The sequence below is a fragment of the Salvelinus fontinalis genome, chromosome 33 (genome assembly GCF_029448725.1).
Source record: "Salvelinus fontinalis isolate EN_2023a chromosome 33, ASM2944872v1, whole genome shotgun sequence".
In the NCBI taxonomy this organism is placed as follows: Eukaryota; Metazoa; Chordata; class Actinopteri; order Salmoniformes; family Salmonidae; genus Salvelinus; species Salvelinus fontinalis.
The window spans coordinates 50460925-50480207 of record NC_074697.1 but is presented as its reverse complement, the minus strand read 5'-3'; the positions used below and the strand labels follow the sequence as shown (position 1 = coordinate 50480207).

The following is a 19283-nucleotide window of genomic DNA, read 5'->3' as shown; positions in this document are numbered from 1 at the left end:
CACCGTACGTCCATGGACATTGAAAAGTAGCTGACATTTAGACGTTTATGTTTCACAAGTTTGGACAGCAAACTGAGGCACCCTTGGAGAGTGAGGTCACAGCCAGGGGATCATCCATTATTGACGGCGACCCTGGAGCAATTGGGGTTAATTGCCTTGCTCAAAGGCAGAACGACAGATTTGTACATTTTCGTCTCTGGGATTCGATACAGCAACATTTCAGTTGCTGGCCCATCGATCCTATCCACCAGGCTCCCTGCTGCCCCGGTACTGTGCTGTGTTCTACTGAGTCCAAACTTGTGAAACATAGACATCTATGATTAATTCAGATTTGGTCTGTCCGTACCAAACAAATTTGGTCTTGTTTGGGGGGGAACCTCATTAGAATAATAGCCAATGTGTAGAATAATTCCCAAACACACAAATGTGGATATTGCATTTTTCTACCTTTTTTGTGTACCTGTTCAGGATACATCACAATGAATACATGACATATCCATAATTATGCATTTCTGTATAATACAGAACAGGGACCCGTGATGTCATTCTGTTATTGTCAGGTGTTAATCCATTTCACTTACTGTTCAATAATTCAAATAGATTTTTTCAAACTCAAGGTGTCACATCATAGCTGACACCCCATTATTTCTTCAGACATCTTTGAATCTTAATTTAGACTACATATTTAAGATTTTAAAATATATATTTTATTACCGTCATTGTTACGTAATCTGCACTGTTCAAGTATACTGAACAAAAATACTCGCAACAATTTCAAATATTAAACTACTAAGCTACAGTTCATATAAGGAAATCAGTCAATTGAATTAAATTCATTAGGCAGTAATCTATGGATTTCGCATGACTGGGAATACAGATATGCATCTGTGGTAACAGATTAGAATAACAGTCAGTATCTGGCGTGACCACTTTTCCTCAGGCAACACGACACATCTCCTTTGAATGGAGTTGATCAGGCTGTTGATTGTGGAATGTTGTCCCACTCCTCTTCAATGGCTGTGTGAAGTTGCTGGATATTGGCTGGAACTGAAACACCCTGTAGTACACGTCGGTACAGAGCATCCTAAACATGCTCAATGGGTGACATGTCTAGTGAGTATGCAGGCCATGGAAGAACTAGGGCCGTGCATTATCATGCTGAAACATGAGGTGATGGTGGTGGATGAATGGCACGACAATGGGCCTCAGGATCTTGTCACGGTATCTCTGTGCATTCAAATTGCCATCGATAAAATGTAATTCTGTTCGTTGTCCATAGCTTATGCCTGCCCATACCATAACCTCACCACCACCATGGGGCACTCTGTTCACAACAATGACATCAGCAAACTGCTCGCCCACACATCTGCGTTTGTGAGGCCGTTTGGACCTACGGTCAAATTTTCTAAAATAACGGAGGCGGCTTATGGTAGAAAAATGAACATTAAATCATATGGAAACAGCTCAGGTGGACATTCCTGCAGCCAGCATGCCAATTGCACGCTCCCTCAACTTGAGACATCTGCAGCATTGTGTTGTGACAAAATTGCACATTGTCGAGTGACCTTTTATTGTCCCCAGCACAAGGTGCACCTGTGTAATCATCATGCTGTTTAATCAGCTTCTTTAATTGCCACTCCTGTCAGGTGGATGTATTATCTTGGCAAAGGAGAAATGCTCACTAACCGATGTAAACAAATGTGTGCACAGAATTTGAGAGAGATTTCTGGGATCTTTTTATTTCAGCTCATGAAACATGGGACCAACACTTTACATGATGTGTTTTACTTTTGTTCAATGTAAATGTGTTTTTGTCAAATGTTCTGTGGACATTGTTGAAAGTAGTCCCTGTGCAATCAATGCTTTTAGTTTGACATTTGTAAGGTGAAAAACCTTGAGTCTGAGTCATTCCGTTACCATGGAATTGCCCTGTTTTGTGTGTGTGTGCCAGTGCATTCAAAGTATTCAGACTCCTTTTTAGTTTTTCCACATTTTGTTACATTCTATTCTAAAATGGTTAAAAAAATAAAATAAAAAATCCTTGTCAATATTCAAACACTATCCCATAATGACAAAGCAAAAACTGTTTTTCAGAAATGTTTGCACCTAAACAAATAAAATAAATGGAAATGTGACATTCACATAAGTATTCAGGCCCTTTATTCAGTACTTTGTTGAATCACCTTTGGCAGCGATTACAACCTTGAGTCTTCTTGGGTATGTAGCTACAAGCTTGGCACACCTGTATTTGGGGAGTTTCTTCCATTCTTCTCTGTAGATCCTCTCAAGCTCTGTCAGGTTGGATTGGAGTGTCGCTGCACAGCTATTTTCAGCTCTTTCCAGAGATGTTCGGGTTCCAGTCCAGATTCTAGCTGGGCCACTCAAGGACATTCAGAGACTTGTCCTGAAGCCACTCTTGCGTCGTCTTGGCTGTGTGCTTAGGGTCGTTGTCCTGTTGGAAAGTGATCCTTCGCCCCAGTCTGAGGTCCTGAGTGCTCTGGAGCAGGTTTTCATCAATGATCTCTCTGCACTTTGCTCCATTCATCTTTGCCACAATCCTGACTTGTCTCCCAGTCCCTGTCGCTGAACAAATCCCACAGCATGATGCTGCCACCGCTATGCTTCACCATAGGGATGGTGTTGGCCAGGTGATGAGTGGTGCCAGGTTTACTCCAGACGTGACGCTTGGCATTCAGACCAAAGAGTTTAATCTTGGTTTCATCAGACCAGATAATCTTGTTTCTCATGGTCTGAGAGTCCTTTAGGTGCCTTTTGGCAAACTCCAAGTGGGCTGTCATGTACCTTTTTTAACTGAGGAGTGGCTTCTGTCTGGCCCCTCTACCATAAAGGCCTTATTGGTGGAGTGCTGCAGAGATGGTTTTCATTCTGAAAGGTTCTCCCATCTCCACAGAGGACCTCTAGTGCTCTATCAGAGTGACCAACAGGTTCTGGACCAAGGCCCTTCTCCCCCGATTGCTCAGTTTGGACGGGCGGCCAGCTCTGGGAAGAGTCCTGGTGGTTCCAAACTTCTTCCATTTAAAGAATGATGGAGGCCACTGTGTTCTTGGGGACCTTCAATGCTGCAGACATGTTTTTGGTACCCTTCCCCAGATCTGTGCCTCGACACAATTTTGTCTTGGAGCTCTACGGACAATTCCTTTGACCTCATGGCTTGGTTTTTACTGACATGCACTGTCAACGAGAGAACCAATGGAAACAAGATGCCCTTGAGCTCAATTTTGAGTCTCATAGCAAAGGGTCTGAATACTTATGTAAATAAGATATTAATGTTTTATTTTATACAAAATATGTCACTCTGCCCCTGAATAAGGCAGTTAACCTACCGTTCCTAGGCCGTCATTGAAATTTAGAATATGTTCTTAAATGACTTTCCTAGTTAAGTTAAAGTGTAAATAAAAAATATCTGCAAATTGGTGTCCAAAAATACAGATTGTTATAAAAACTTGAAATCGGCCATTCCGATTAATCGGTCGACCTCTAGTAGAAAGTGTCTTTATGTCAAATATGAAAACAATGTCTTGTGTATATACTAGAGGTTGACCGATTTATTGATCAATTCAAAGATGGCGTAGCAGTGCAGACGTTGTTTATCGTTCTCCCGTGTAAATCTTGTATTTTTCATATATTTTTCATATATATTTCAATCTTTTTTTCCATTTAAAAAAAATTAAATATACCTTCCGGCAACCCGCCTCACCCAATGTGATACGGATCTGCTATTTTTAGACCTTTTAGCCAGAACCTCTATCAGAAGCTAACCAGCTAATTAGCTACTAACTATTTAGTCAATGTTAGCCACTGCTAGCGGCCTTTAGCTTTAGCATAGACACCAGCCGCTTTTAGCCTGGATAATACTTGCCAGTCTGCATATCGGACTGTTTTTCTCCACTGCAACACCGTAAGCCCTGGACCATTACTCCAGATCATCGCAGCTAGCTAGCTGCCACCGAGTGGCCCAGTCCAGAAGCTAGCCTTGAGCCAGGCCCATGTCCCGGCCTGCTCAGTGGACCCTATGATCACTCGGCTACACAGCTGATGCCTCCCGGACTCTTCACTAACACGACTAGAATCCACTACACCACCAGATTCCTGCCTTAAGCTCTGGACCTTTGCATCGGATCATGGCTGCTAGCTAGCTGCTACCAAGTGGCTATAGTGGCTTGTACCGAAGCTAGCACCAGTTAGACGCAAGCCAGGCGCATCTCCCGGCTAGGAAACTAAATTACTCCAGCTACAATACCTCTTTTGCCAACTGGCCTGGACCCTTTGTCGACACGGAGAATGCCGACACAACTGGCCTGTCGACACAATTCCATCTGTTGTGCCCTCAACCGGCCTTTGCCTGACTTCGGAGCAGACGCTTCTACTAGCCCCGGCCTGCTAACTTTTTTTGATCGCCGTGTCTCCCGCTTGCTAGCGTAGTAACGACTAACTAGCGGTTTCCTGTTTCATCTATTGCTGTTCACTGGACCCTATGATCACTTGGCTACATAGCTGATGCCTGCTGGACTGTTCATTAATCACGGTACTCCATTTTGTTTATCTGTCGGCCCCAGCCTCGAACTCAGGCCCTGTCATTTTACCTGTTCTCTTAGCTGATTAGCTGTTGTCTTACCTGTTGTTGTCTTTGCTAACTCTCCCAATCATCACCTGTGATTGCTTTATGCCTCGCTTTGTCTCTCTCTATTGTCAATATGCCTTGTATACTGTTGTTTGGGATAAGTATCCTTGTTTTAGTTCACTGCGGAGCCCCTAGTTCATCTCAACATGCCTCAGATACATCTTTTGTCCCACCTCCCACACATGCGGTGATCTCACCCAGCATTACTAGTGCGTCCAGAGATGCAACCTCTCTTATCATCACTCAATGCCTAGGTTTTCTCCATTGTACCCACACCCTACCATACCCCTGTCTGGACATTAATCCCTGTATCTATCCTACCATGACCAGAAATCTGCTCCTTTTATTCTGTCCCCAACGCACTAGACGACCAGTTTTGCTAGCCTTTAGCCGTACCATCATCCTACTCCTCTGTTCTTCGGGTGATGTGGAGGTTAACCCAGGTCCTGCCTGTCCCCAGGCGCTCTCATTTGTTGACTTGTGTAACCGTAAAAGCCTTGGTTTCATTGCATGTTAATATCAGAAGCCTCCTCCCGAAGTTTGTTTTACTCACTGCTTTAGCACTCACCGCCAACCCAGATGTCCTTGCCGTGTCTGAATCCTGGCTTAGGAAGGCCACCAAAAATGCGGATATTTCCATCCCCAAATGCAAATTTTTCCATCAAGATAGAACTTCCAAAGGGGGAGGAGTTGCAATCTACTGCAGAGAGAGCCTGCAAAGTTCTGTCATACTTTCCAGGTCTATGTCCAAACAGTTCGAGCTTCTAATTTTAAAAATGAGTCTCTCCAGAAATACATCTCTCACGCCTGTTATAGACCCCCACCCCCCAGCTCCCAACTGTGCGCTGGACACCATATGTAAATTGATTGCCCCCCAATCTATCTTCAAGGTTCGTTCTGTTAGGTGACCTGAACTGGGATATGCTTAACACCCCGACAGTCCTACAATCTAAGCTAGATGCCCTCAATCTCACACAAATTATCAAGGAACCCACCAGGTGCAAACCTAAATCCGTAAACATGGTTACCTTAAATAGATATTACCCTGACCAACTTGCCCTCCAAATACACCTCTGCTGTTTTCAATCAAGATCTCAGCGATCACTGCCTCATTGCCTGCATCTGGTCTGAGGTCAAACGACCACCCCTCATCACTGTCAAACACTCCCTAAAATACTTCTGCGAGCAGGCCTTTCTAATCGTCCTGGCCCAGGTATCCTGTAAGGATATTGACCTCATTCCGTCAGTAGAGGATGCCCGTCAGTAAAGTAAATTCCTCACCATTTTAAATAAGCATGCCCCTTTAAAAAAGCTTAATTAAGAACAGATATAGCTTCTGGTTCACTCCAGACCTGACAGCCTTCGACCAGCACAAAAACATCCTGTGGCGGACTGCACTAGCATCGAATATTCCCCGCGATATGTCACTTTTCAGGAAAGTCAGGAACCGATACACACAGTCAGTAAGGAAAGCAAAGGCTAGCTTTTTCAAACAAAAATTTGCATCCTGTAGCACAAACTCCCAAGAGTTCTGGGACACTGTAATGCCCATGGAGAATAAGAGCACCTCCCAGCTGCCCACTGCCCTGAGGTTAGGAAACACTGTTACCAGTGTAAGCATTTCTCTACGGCTGGCCATGCTATCCTCCTGGCTACCCCAACCCCGGCCAACAGCTCTGAACCCTCCGCAGCTACTTGCCCAAGCCTCCCCAGCTTCTCCTTCACTCAAATCCAGATCGCAGATGTTCTGAAAGAGCTGCAAAACCTTGACATGTACAAATCAGCCGGGCTAGACAATCTGGACCCTGTCTTTCTAAATTTATCCGCCACCTTTTTTGCAACCCCTATCACCAGTATGTTCGAACTTCTCTTTCGTATCGTCCGAGATCCCTAAAGATTGGAAAGCTGCTGCGGTCATCCCCCTCTTCAAAGGGGGTGACACTCTAGACCCAAACTGTTATAGACCTATATCCATCCTGCCCTGCCTTTCTAAAATCTTCAAAAGCCAAGTTAACAAACAGATCACTGACCATTTTTGAATCCCACCGTACCTTCTCCGCTGTGCAATCCGGTTTCCGAGCTGGTCACGGGTGCACCTCAGCCACGCTCAAGGTACTAAACGATATCGTAACCGCCATCGATAAAAGACAGTACTGTGCAGCTGTTTTTATCGACCTGGCCAAGGCTTTCGACTCTGTCAGTCACCGTATTCTTATCGGCAGACTTAGCAGCCTTGGTTTCTCAAATGACTGCCTCGCCTGGTTCACCAACTACTTCTCTGATAGAGTTCAGTGTCAAATAGGAGGGCCTGTTGTTTGGACCTCAGTCTCTATGGTGGTACCACAGGGTTTACTTCTCGGGCTGACTCTTTTCTCTGTTTATATCAATGATGTCGCTCTTGCTTCGGGTGATTCCCTGATCCACCTTTATGCAGACGAAACCATTCTGTGTACTTCTGGCCCTTCTTTGGACACTGTGTTAACAAACCTCCAAACGAGCTTCAATGCCATACAACACTCCTTCCGTGGCATCCAACTGCTCTTAAACACTAGTAAAACTAAATGCATGCTTTTCAACTGATTGCTGCCCGCACCCGCCCGCCTGACTAGCATCACTACTCTGGATGGTTCTGACTTGGTACTTATAGTTGTCCACATATTCTGAGGTGTCTTGTTAGACTAAGCTCTCCTTCCAGCCTCATATTAAACACCTCCAATCCAAAATTAAATCTATAATCGGCTTCCTATTTCGTAACAAAGCCTCCTTCACTCACGCCTCCAAAGCACCCTCGTAAAACTGACTATCCTACCGATCCTCGACTTTGGCGAAGTCATTTACAAAATAGCCTCCAACACTCTACTCAGCAAACTGGATGCAGTTTTTCACAGTGCCATCCGTTTTGTCACCAAAGCCCCATATACCACCCACCACTGCGACCTGTATGCTCTTGTCGACTGGCCCTCGCTACATATTTGTCGCCAGACCCACTGGCTCCAGGTCATCTATAAGCTCACTGGTCACCATAACACCCACCCGTAGCACGCTATCCAGCAGGTATTTCTCACTGGTCATCCCCAAAGCTGCCTTTCCTTCCAGTTCTCTGCTGTCAATGACTGGAACAAATTGCAGAAATCGCTGTAGTTTGAGACATCTCCCCCAGTAACTTTAATCATCAGCTATCTGAGCAGCTTATCGATCGCTGCAGCTGTACACAGCCCATCTGTAAATAGCCCATCCAATCTACCTACCTCATCCCCATATTGTTTTTATTTACTATTTTGCTCTTTTGCACACCAGTATTTCTACTTGCACATCATCTGCACATCTATCACTCCAGTGCTAAATTGTAATTACTTCGCTACTATGGCCTATTTATTGCCTTGCCTCCTCACGCCATTTGCACACATTGTATATAGACTTTTTCTATTGTGTTATTGACTGTATGTTTGTTTATTGCATTTGTAACGCTGTCACACTGCTTTGCTTTATCTTGGTCGCAGTTGTACATGAGAACTTGTTCCAAACTAGCCTACCTGGTTAAATAAAGGTGAAATAAAAAAATAACGTTGCATGACCAAAAAAAGCCAATAACGATTAATCTGCCGATTTTATTTAAATGACAATTACAACAATACTGAATTAACTATTATTTTAACTAAATATTATACATAAAATCTATTTAGTCTCAAATAAATAATTAAACATGTTCAATTTGGTTTAAATAATGTGAAAACACAGTGTTGGAGAAGAAAGTTAGTGCAATATGTGCCATGTAAAAAAATAAATAATAATAAATAATAAAAAAAAAATTAAAAAAAAGCTTATGTTTCTTGTTCTGGTTCAATATTCCCAGTTAATAAATTTCAGGTTGTAGTTATTATAGGCATTATGACGCGTCGACTATTTCTCTCTATACCATTTGTATTTCATATATCTTTGACTTTTGGATGTTCTTATAGGCACTTTAGTATTGCCAGGCTAATCTCAGGAGTTGATAGGCTTGAAGTCATAAACAGCGCTTTGCATTAAAGCATGGCTAAAAGAGCTGCTGGCAAAACGCAGTAAAGTGCTGTTTGAATGAAATAATTACGAGCCTGCTGCTGCCTACCACCGCTCAGACTGCTGTATCAAATGAGAGATTTATTTATAATATAATTAACACAAATACGAACCTTTGGTCATTAATATGGTCAAATCTGGAAACGATCATTTTGAAAACAAAACCTTTATTCTTTCAGTGAAATACGGAACCGTTCTGTATTTTATCGAACGGGTGGCACCCCAAGTCTAAATATTGATTCTGCATTGCACAACCTTCAATGTTGTCATAATTATGTAAAATTCGGGCAAATTAATTACGGTCTTCACACAGTTCACAACGAGCCAGGCGGCCCAAACTTTTGCATATACCCTGACTCTGTTTGCACTGAACGCAAGACAAGTGACACAATTTCCCTAGTTAATATTGCCTGCTAACATGAATTTATTTGAACTAAATATGCAGGTTAAAAAATATATACTTGTGTATTGATTTTAAGAAAGGCATTGATGTTTATGGTTAGGTACATTTGTGAAATGATTGTGCTTTTTTTGCGAATGCGCTTTTGTTAAATCAACACCATTTGGGGAAGTAGGCTGTGATTCGATGATAAATTAACAGACACCGCATTGATTATATGCAACGCAGGACAAGCTAGTTAACATAGTGATAGTAATATCATCAACCATGTCTAGTTAGCTAGTGATTATGTGAAGATTGGTTGTTTTTATAATAAGTTTAATGGAACTTACCTTGGCTCCTTGCAGCCACAAGGTCCTTTTGACGCTGCACTCGCGTAACAGGTGGTCAGCCTGCCGCGCAGTTTCCTCATGGATTGCAATGTAATCGGCCAAAATTGGCATCCAAAAAGGCTGATTACCAAGTTACGAAAACTTGAAATCGGCACCAAATAATCTGCCGACCTCTAGTATATACTCGTGAAATGGAGGTCCTGTGTGTGTTAGGGAGCATGCAAGAACAAGCTGCATCTTGTGTCTTTGGCTAATCTTGTTTACTTTATCACACTTCAATTCATTATTTCACACTTTTATTTAAGCAAAAGCCCCTTAAATGTTTTATTACAATCATATATTTTGGAATAAAACCATTACACGCTTTTTTTGGGGTTGTGCATGCACAATTGGAAAAATTGTCTGTACTAGACACTACAACACATACATCCATGCGTCCCTACATTGAGAGAAAAACAACGTGTGTCTGTGTCTGATTCAACGGCGGTGGCCTGAGGTCTGGTATTGCATAGTGCCGACCCTATTGGTGGAACTGTGGGAAATCCCACCCACAGCCACAGTGCTCTTCTCCTCTCCTGCCTGGTGGCCGATAACGATGCTGGTCGCTGTGACGTACCTGTCTGTCACGTGCCGCCCTTTTAGCGTGTCACATGGGATTAGCAGGCCATGGGCTTGGGTGCAAGGGATCACAGGGCGCAGAGCTGGAGCAGGGGAAAGGGCTTTAGTTTAATGTGTGTTAGGGTTGGGCGATGTCCACCTTTGTCCCATCATGATTTTATACCCCTATTGGTTATGTTTATGTACCCCCAATGTATATTTATATGTTTTTATATACAAAAGTCGAAAAAGACACTAGCGTGGAGTGATTGACACTGTCAACGAGCCTCATTGGCTGTGTGTCGTGTGATGGGTGAATCATCATAGGCTGCAGGCGCTAGCAACTCTGCTGTCCTCAGAATTGATCATTAAAAACGTATTCACATTTTTGCTTATCCTCTGCTATTAGGCCTAAGATACTGTGCGTTGAAGGTAGGTTGCACATTGCTAGAATAATATTGAAATAGGCATAGGCCAACTGGGTTTCCTCAGCTGTAACCCAAGTTTTCTTTAGACTTCTCAGTCGACTTTTCCATCTTGGTAGTGTTAACTCGATTGCATGTCTTGTGGCCTGAAATATAATTTGTCTTTCAAAATAAAGTTGTGATTGAGAATAGCATAGATTACGACTTACGTAATTGACCCCATTTAAAAGCAGCAACATTAGGACATTAAACACTATAAAAAATTTTTTGGGGGGGGTACACTGTTAATTTGTCTTAATGCTTTTATGATATTTCATTTAGTAGGTTTACTAAGGATTAGTAGGATTAGGCTTTCCGCATTTTGGTTCATAACTGTTCATAGGCGGGGAAAAAAGTTATTAACCAAAAGGCTAAAAGCCTAATCCTTCTAAATTAAATATCATCATAAATGCATTAAGACAAATTAACAGTATCTCCCAAACCTTTTCAAATTTTGCTTCTTTTAAATGGGTCAATTATGTAAATCGTAGTCTATGCAATTCTCAATCACAACTTTATTTTGAATGACAAATTATTAGTTAAGTATTTTATTCAAGTAATTTCTGTCATAATGCTTTTCTCAACTCTAAGGTTTGTTCAAATTTAGAATAAAGTCTTTCTATCTTGCTATTGTTTGTTCAATCTCATTATTACCTTAGGCCTTCTGAGATTCTGTAAATACAACATCAATTGAAGTAGGCTATAAGAATATAGCCAATTTCTTCGGAATGTCACCCATGCACCGCCTGACTCATTTCTCCGCTTTACTGCGCGAGGCCAGTCAGTTGAAATAGGTTCGGTATCGTCTGTCATATCACAATATTGCCGATAGTATCACCTAACCCTAGTGTGTCTTCTCCTAGCCCCCCCCCCCCCACACACACACACAGACCCACGTATTTTAAAATGTTATTTTTACCTTTATTTAACTAAGCAAGTCAGTTAAGAACATTTCTTATTTTCAATGATTGCCTAGGGACAGTGGGTTAACTCCCTCTCATAATTGTACGCCTCTCATATTTGGGTCATGTTTTGGGGGGTTATCCCACTGTGCTACCCCCCACCAGCCCCCCAATGCTAGCCAGGAGTATAGCTTTGCTTGCTGCTGAATATCTGTAGGTCTGGGCAAGGGGCTTTTTGTGTTTCCCAACATAGAGGAAAAGGAGGATTGTTTAGCTGGAGGAGGGAGGGAGGGATTGTGTAAACATGAGGAAGAGGGTGCAGTTGTGTAATGGTAGAGTGGAGGGAGAACATTGGAGGGGGATGGGGCACTTTGAAGGGGATGCTGGAATGTGTGTAATCGTGTCTAAATGAGAGGCTTGCCACTGCGCCGGTTTAGTCTGGCTGACACCAGCTCTCGAAGTCCTACTATCTTGAGTGTAGAAAGGCTGCTTTGATGTGCTGGCACAAAGCATTGATAATGAAGGGCTGTTCCCGAAGACTTTAAGACGCCACTCTTCGCTGGTTGGATATCCTTGTTTCAAATTTAACAAATCATGATCTATAGTTTTACATAGGGCCGCCCCAGCCTTTCTGCTTCCTCCAGCCAGCTAGCCCTTCCGGGTTAAGAAACGCAGTAGCTAAGTAGCACAACACTTTGAACAACGTTTGAAGCTAACTAAAATGTAAAACATAAAACTAAAAAAAGTTTACATCATGAATAGGGAGCATTAATCATCGCACGTTTTCTTAATGAAGCTAGGCGTATGTTGCACGTCACTACTTCACAGGAGAGGCATTTTAACATTTATGGTTTCTCATTTTTTTGTCAGTCATTTTCTTTGCAAGTTAAAGCGTACAGTTTAAATAGCTAGCTAACATTTTAGCTGGCTGGCTGCCTCGCTAGCTAACATTATGTGTATGATCTGTGTGGTAGTAATATTATTTGTATCTCATACAGCCATTCACATTGCTAGTTATAACCTAATGTTCGCTATCTAACATTGAACCTAGTTGGATAGCTTTAGCTACCTGCAGGTTCATGCATGTTAGTATTTGTATTTATTAAGGATCCCCATTAGCTGCTGCCAGGGCATCAGCTACTCTTCCTGGGGTCCAGCAACATTAAGGCAGTTATATACAATTTAAAAATATTACACATTATATTTTCGTAACACTTTTCATAAAACATTGTGTGCCCTCGCGCCACTACTTTACTACCATATGTCTACAATACAAAATCCGTGTGTGTAGAGTGCACGTCTTATCATGTGTAAGCATGTCTGCCTGTGTGTTTCTCTTCACAGTCCCCGCTGTTCCACATCAGGTAACTGTTCCATCAGTTCCTGATGTGGAGTAAAGTTCCATGTAGCCATGGCTTTACGTAGTATTGTGCGCCTCCCATAGTCTGTTCTTGACTTGGGGATTGTGAAGAGACCTCTGGTGGCATGTCTTGTGAGCTGTGTGCTAATATTTTAAACTGACACCTTGGTGCATACAGCATATCAACACTTCTTACAAAAACCAGTAGTGATGAAGTCAATCTCTCTTCCACTTTGAGCCATGAGAAACCGACATGCATACTTTTAATATTAGCTCTCTGTGTATGTCCAAGGGCCAGCCGTGCTGCCCTATTATGAGCCATTTGCAATTTTCCCAAGTCCCTTTTTGTGGCACCTTACCACATGACTGAACAGTAGTCCAGGTGTAACAAAACCAGGGCCTGTAGGACCTGCCCTGTTGATAGTGCTGTTAAGAAGGTAGAGCAGCACTTTATTGTGGACATACTTCTCCCCATGTTAGCTACTGTTGTATCAGTATTTTTTGACCATGACAGTTTACAATCCAGGGTTACTCCAAGCAGTTTAGTCACCTCAACTTGCTCAATTTTCACATGTATTTATTACAAGATTTAGTTGAGATTTAGGGTTTACTGAATGATTTGTCCCAAATGCAATGCGTTTAGTTTTCAAAATATTTGGGACTAACTTATTCCTTGCAACCCACTGTGAAACTAACTGCAACTCTTTAAGTGTTGCAGTCATTTCAGTCACTGTAGGAGCTGACGTATAGTGTTGAGTCATCCGCCTACATACACGCTGGCCTGTCGCAGCCAGCCGTGACCGGGAGACCCATGGGGCGGCGCACAATTGGCCAAGTGTTGTCCGGGTTAGGGGAGAGTTTGGCCGGCAGGGATGTCCTTGCTCCATCGCGCACTAGCGACTCCCGTGGTGGGCCGGGCGCAGTTCACGCCAACACGGTTGCCAGGTGCACGATGTTTCCTACGGGTTAAGTGGGTATTGTGGGTATTGTGTCAAGATGCAGTGCGGCTTGGTTGGGTTATGTTTCGGAGAACGTATAGCTCTCGACCTTCGCCTCTCCCGAGTCCGTATGGGAGTTGCAGCGATGAGACAAGACTGTAACTACCAATTGGATACCACGAAAAAGCGGTAATAAAAAAAAAAAGCTTAAAAAAATACATACACACTGGCTTTACTCAAAGCCAGTGGCATGTCATTAGTAAAGATGGGGAAAAAAGTAATGGGCCTGGACAGCTGCCTTGGGGAATTCCTGATTCTACCTGGATTATGTTGGAGAGGCTTCTATTAAAGAACACCCTCTGTGTTCTGTTAGACAGGTAAATATTTTCCACATTATAGTAGAGGATGTAAAGCTATAACACAAGTTTTTCCAGCAGCAGACTATGATCGATATTGTCAAAAGCCGCACTGAAGTCTAAGAAAACAGCCCCCACAATCTTTTATCAATTTCTCTCAGCCAATCATCAGTCTTTTGTGTAAGTGCTGTGCTTGTTAAATGTCCTTCCCTATAAGCATGCTGAAAGTGTTTTGCCAATTTGTTTACTGTAAAATAGCATTGGATCTGGTCTAACAACTTTTTCCAAAAAATTTAATAAGGGTTGGTAACAGGCTGCTATTTGAGCAAGTGAAGGGGGCTTTACTATTCTTGGGTAGCGGAATAACTTTTGCTTCCCAAGCCTGGGGGCACACATTTTGTAGTAGGCTTAAATTGGAAAAAATGGCAAATAGGAGTGACAATGTCGCCCACTATTATCCTCAGTAATTTTCCATCCAAGTTGTCAGACCCCGGTGGCTTGTCATTGTTGATAGACAACAGTATCTTTTTCACCTCTTCCACACTCACTTTATGGAATTCAAAAATTACAACGCTTGTCTTTCATAATTTGGTGATATATACTTGGATTTGTAGTGTCATGATGGAGCGGAGTTAGCTTCTTTTTTTTGGTAATTTAACCTGTCTTGGATCAGCGTGGCGCTAGCGGCCCCCCCCCCCCCCCCCACTGAAAAACCAGTGCCGCGAAATTCAAAAAAAATATTTTTGTAAAATATTTAACTTTCACACATTAAAGTCCAATACAGCTAATGAAAGACACAGATCTTGTGAATCCAGTCAACATGTCCGATTTTTAAAATGTTTTACAGGGAAGACACAATATGTAAAGATGTACATCTATTACCTAAAAACACATTAGCATAATCCACCATCTTTTATTTGTCCACCAACACCAGTAGCCATCACCAATTCGGCTAAATTAAGATATTTATAGCCCCTAACCAACAAAAAAACTCATTAGATGACAGTCTGATAACATATTTATGGTATGGGATAGGTTTTGTTAGAAAAAAGTGCATATTTCAGGTAGATGGCATAGGTTACAATTGCACCCACCGTCACAAATGGAATAGAAAAACTACTTAGAGCAACGTGTTTACCTACTTACTAATCATCAAACATTTCGTAAAAATACACAGCATACACGAATCGAAAGACACAGATCCTGTGAATACAGACAATATTTCAGATTTTCTAAGTGTCTTACAGCGAAAACACAATAAATCGTTATATTAGCATAGCACATAGCACATAGCAGCCCAGCATTGATTCTAGCCAAAGTGAGCGATAAAAGTCAACATCGCCAAAAGATATTAATTTTTTCACTAACCTTCTCAGAATTCTTCCGATGACACTCCTGTAACATCATATTACACATTCCATATAGAGTTTGATCGCAAATGTTTATATTTAGCCACCAAAATCATGGTTAGACAATGTGAAATGTAGACAAGCTGGTCAGAAAAAGTCCTTGCGCCACTTAGACAGTGATCTACTCTTATACATAAATACTCATAAACGTGACAAAAAAATATAGGGTGGACAGGGATTGATAGACAATTTAATTCTTAATACAATTGCGGAATAACATTTTTTAATTTATCCTTACTTTTCAATACAGTTTGCACCTAGCGAAGCTACGTCATAAAACATGGCGTCCTAAGCCACTAAAATGTTTCGACAGAAACACGATTTATCATAATAAAAATGTCCTACCTTGAGCTGTTCTTCCATCAGTATCTTGGGCAAAGGATCCTTTCTTGAGAGCAATCGTCTTTTGGTGGAAAGCTGTCCTCTTGCCATGTGGAAATGCCTACTGCGTTCGGGATGAACTGAAAAGCGTGCCCAACTATTCACATCGTTGCAAAAATAAATGTCCCAAAATCGCACTAAACAGATATAAATTGCTATAAAACGCTTTAAATTAACTACCTTATGATGTTTTTAACTCCCATAACGAGTAGAAACATGACCCGAGTAATATTACCCCCTTCACTAATGCTTGGAACAGGAGCGGGCCGGTGTCCTCTAGGCGCATGACGCAGCTCCAAAAGAATGACTAGCTTCAGGGTTTTTTCATTTGTAGGGCCTGTGAACGCGCAATCGACCCCATTGGAATCGTCATCACGTAAAGGCATCCAGGGGAAGACGTAAGAAGTGTCCGTATAGTCATAGCAATATCAGTGCCGTTTTAACTGACTTCAGAACAGTGGCCAACATTTCTGAAATCTGAATCCATGTCAGGGAAATTGCTGTAGAATGGGCTCTGTTCCACTTAGAGACAAAATTTCAACTCCTATAGAAACTATAGACTGTTTTCTATCCAATAATAATAATAATATGCATATTGTACGATCAAGGATTTTGTGGGAAGCCGTTTCAAAAATTACCCAATTAGCATAAATAGTCTAAACAGCGCCCCCATCCCCAACAGGTTATGGCGCTACAAAGCTTTTTACTATCATTCTTTGTCATTTATCTTTGTTTCATAGTGTTTCAGTTTAGTCACATGATTTCTTAATTTGCAATATGTTTGCCAATAGGTTGTGCAGCTGGACTTATTTGCTATTCCTTTTACCTCGTCCCTCTCAACTGTACCATTTTTTAAAATTCCTTATCAATCCATGGGATTTAACATGTTTTACTGTCATTTTCTTAATGGGGGCATGCTTATTAGTAACTAGTAAGACATTTCATAAGTGTGTCAAGTACAGTGTCTGTTTGCTCCTCATTACACACCACAGACCAACACACATTCTTTACATCAACAACATAGGAATCACTACAAAACTTATTGTATGACCTCTTTTACACTATTAGCTGCTGTTTTCGATTCTCTCTCTTCCGCACCTGCTGTCTCTAACTCTGAATGTTCGGCTATGAAAGGCCAACTGACATTTACTCCTGAGGTGCTGACCTGTTGCACCCTCTACAACCACTGTGATTATTATTTGACCCTGCTGGTGAACGTTTGAACATCTTAGCCCTGTACTGTTATAATTTCAACCCGGCACAGCCAGAAGAGGACTGACCACCCCTCAGAGCCTGGTTCCTCTCTAGGTTTCTTACTAGGATCCTGCCTTTCTAGGGAGTTTTTCCACACCGCCATGCTTTTACATCTGCATTGCTGTGCTGTTTTGGGTTTTAGGCTGGATTTCTGTATAGCACTTTGTCACATCGGCTGATGTAAAAAGGGCTTTATAAATGCATTTGATTGATTAGTCCCAGCCTTTGGAACTTTGTTTTTCCTAATATGGCTACTATGTTATGATCACTACATCTGATGGATCTGGAAACTGCTTTCAAGCTAAATTCTGCAGCATTAGTAAAGGTGTGCTCAATACATGTTGTTTTTATTCCTGTGCTGTTGGTTGACGGAGAACCTGAACCAGGTTGCAGGCACTAGTTACAGTTTTTCTTGAGTGGGCAGCTTGATAAAAGCCAGTCAACATTTAAATCACCCAGAAAATATACCTATTTTATTGGTCACATACACGTGTTTAGCAGATGTTATTGTGGGTGTAGCGAAATGCTTGTGCTTCTTACTCCGACAGTGCAGTAATATCAAACAAATGATATCTAATAGTTTCACGACATATTCACAAAATACACATAAATCTAAGTAAGGAATAGATTAAGAATATACATAATACTGTTCAAAAGGTTGGTGTCACTTAGAAATGTTTTTGAAAGAAAAGCACTTTATTTGTCCATTACAATAACATCAAATTGATTAGAAATACAGTGTAGACATTGTTAATGTTGTAAATGGTTATTGTAGTTGGAAACGACTGATTTTTAATGGAGAATCTACATAGGTGTACAGAGGCCCATTATCAGCAACCATCTCTCCTGTGTTCCAATGGCATGTTGTGTTAGCTAATCCAAGTTTATCATTTGAAAAGGCTAATTGATCATTGGAAAACCCTTTTGCAATTATGTTAGCACAGCTGAAAACTGTTGTCCTGATTTAAAGAAGCAATAAAACTGGCCTTCTTTTAGACTAGTTCAGTATCTGGAGCATCAGCATTTGTGGTTTTGATTACAGAATCAAAATGGCTAGAAACAAAGATCTTTCTTCTGAAACTCGTCAGTCTATTCTTGTTCTGGGAAATGAAGGCTACTCAAGGCGAGAAATTGCCAAGAAATGGAAGATCTGGTACAATGCTGTCTGGTCAGCATGTAAATGTTAACCTTATATTGCTACCACTGTATTTTCTCATTGAGTTTCAAAGATTGTCAGAATATGAATGTCGTCTGTTACTAGAAAATTGATTTAATAAACCTTGTTCCTTAAGCAACATATGGCAACGCATGCTATTTTGAGCACTTTTCTTCTGGGCTGCATAGTTATTTTTATTGCTTTACTGGGTAGCTTAGCAGAAGTAGATATGCTCATGTTATTTATGTTTGTTCAGGGCTCAGGGCTAACATGTTGAATCTATAAACAGTTGTGCCACATACTTTGACTTTTTACACTCTATGAAAAGTAATCTGAACGTGGGTCTTGAAGTGAGTTAACTTCTTCTGGCTGCAAGCCCGAGCCGGCCACAATATGACAACAGCCACTTCAAGTGCAGGGCGCGAAATTCAAAATATAATTTTTAGAAATATTTAACTTTCACACATTAACAAGTCCAATACAGCAAATGAAAGGTACACATCTTGTGAATCCAGCCAACATGTCCGATTTTTAAATTGTTTTACAGCGAAAACAGCACGTATATTTGTTAGCTCACCACCAAATACAAAAAAGGACAGACATTTTTCACAGCACAGGTAGCATGCACAAAGCCAACCTAACTAACCAAGAACCAACCAAACTAACCAACAAACAACTTCATCAGATGACAGTCTTATAACATGTTATTCAATATATCTATGTTTTGTTTGAAAAATGTGCATATTTCAGGTATAAATCATCAGAAATATACCTAAATACTCATCATAAAACATTTCTGAAAAATACATAGTGTACAGCAAATGAAAGACGGGCATCTTGTGATTCCAGCCAATATTTCAGATTTCTTAAGTGTTTTACAGCGAAAACACAATATAGCGTTATATTAGCTTACCACAATAGCCAGAAACACAAGCCATTTCCCAGTAGCAAAAGTTAGCGATCGTAACAAACCAGCAAAAGATATATAATTTGACTAACCTTGATAAGCTTCATCAGATGACAGTCCTCTAAC

General features: G+C 41.4%; 1 protein-coding gene across 3 annotated transcripts in view; it reads left to right on the top strand.

The window, feature by feature from the left end:
* The window catches only part of irs1 (insulin receptor substrate 1), a 140036-nt gene that overhangs the window by 5580 nt on the left and 115173 nt on the right, over positions 1-19283 (top strand). The gene's annotated exons all lie outside the window — the stretch shown is intronic.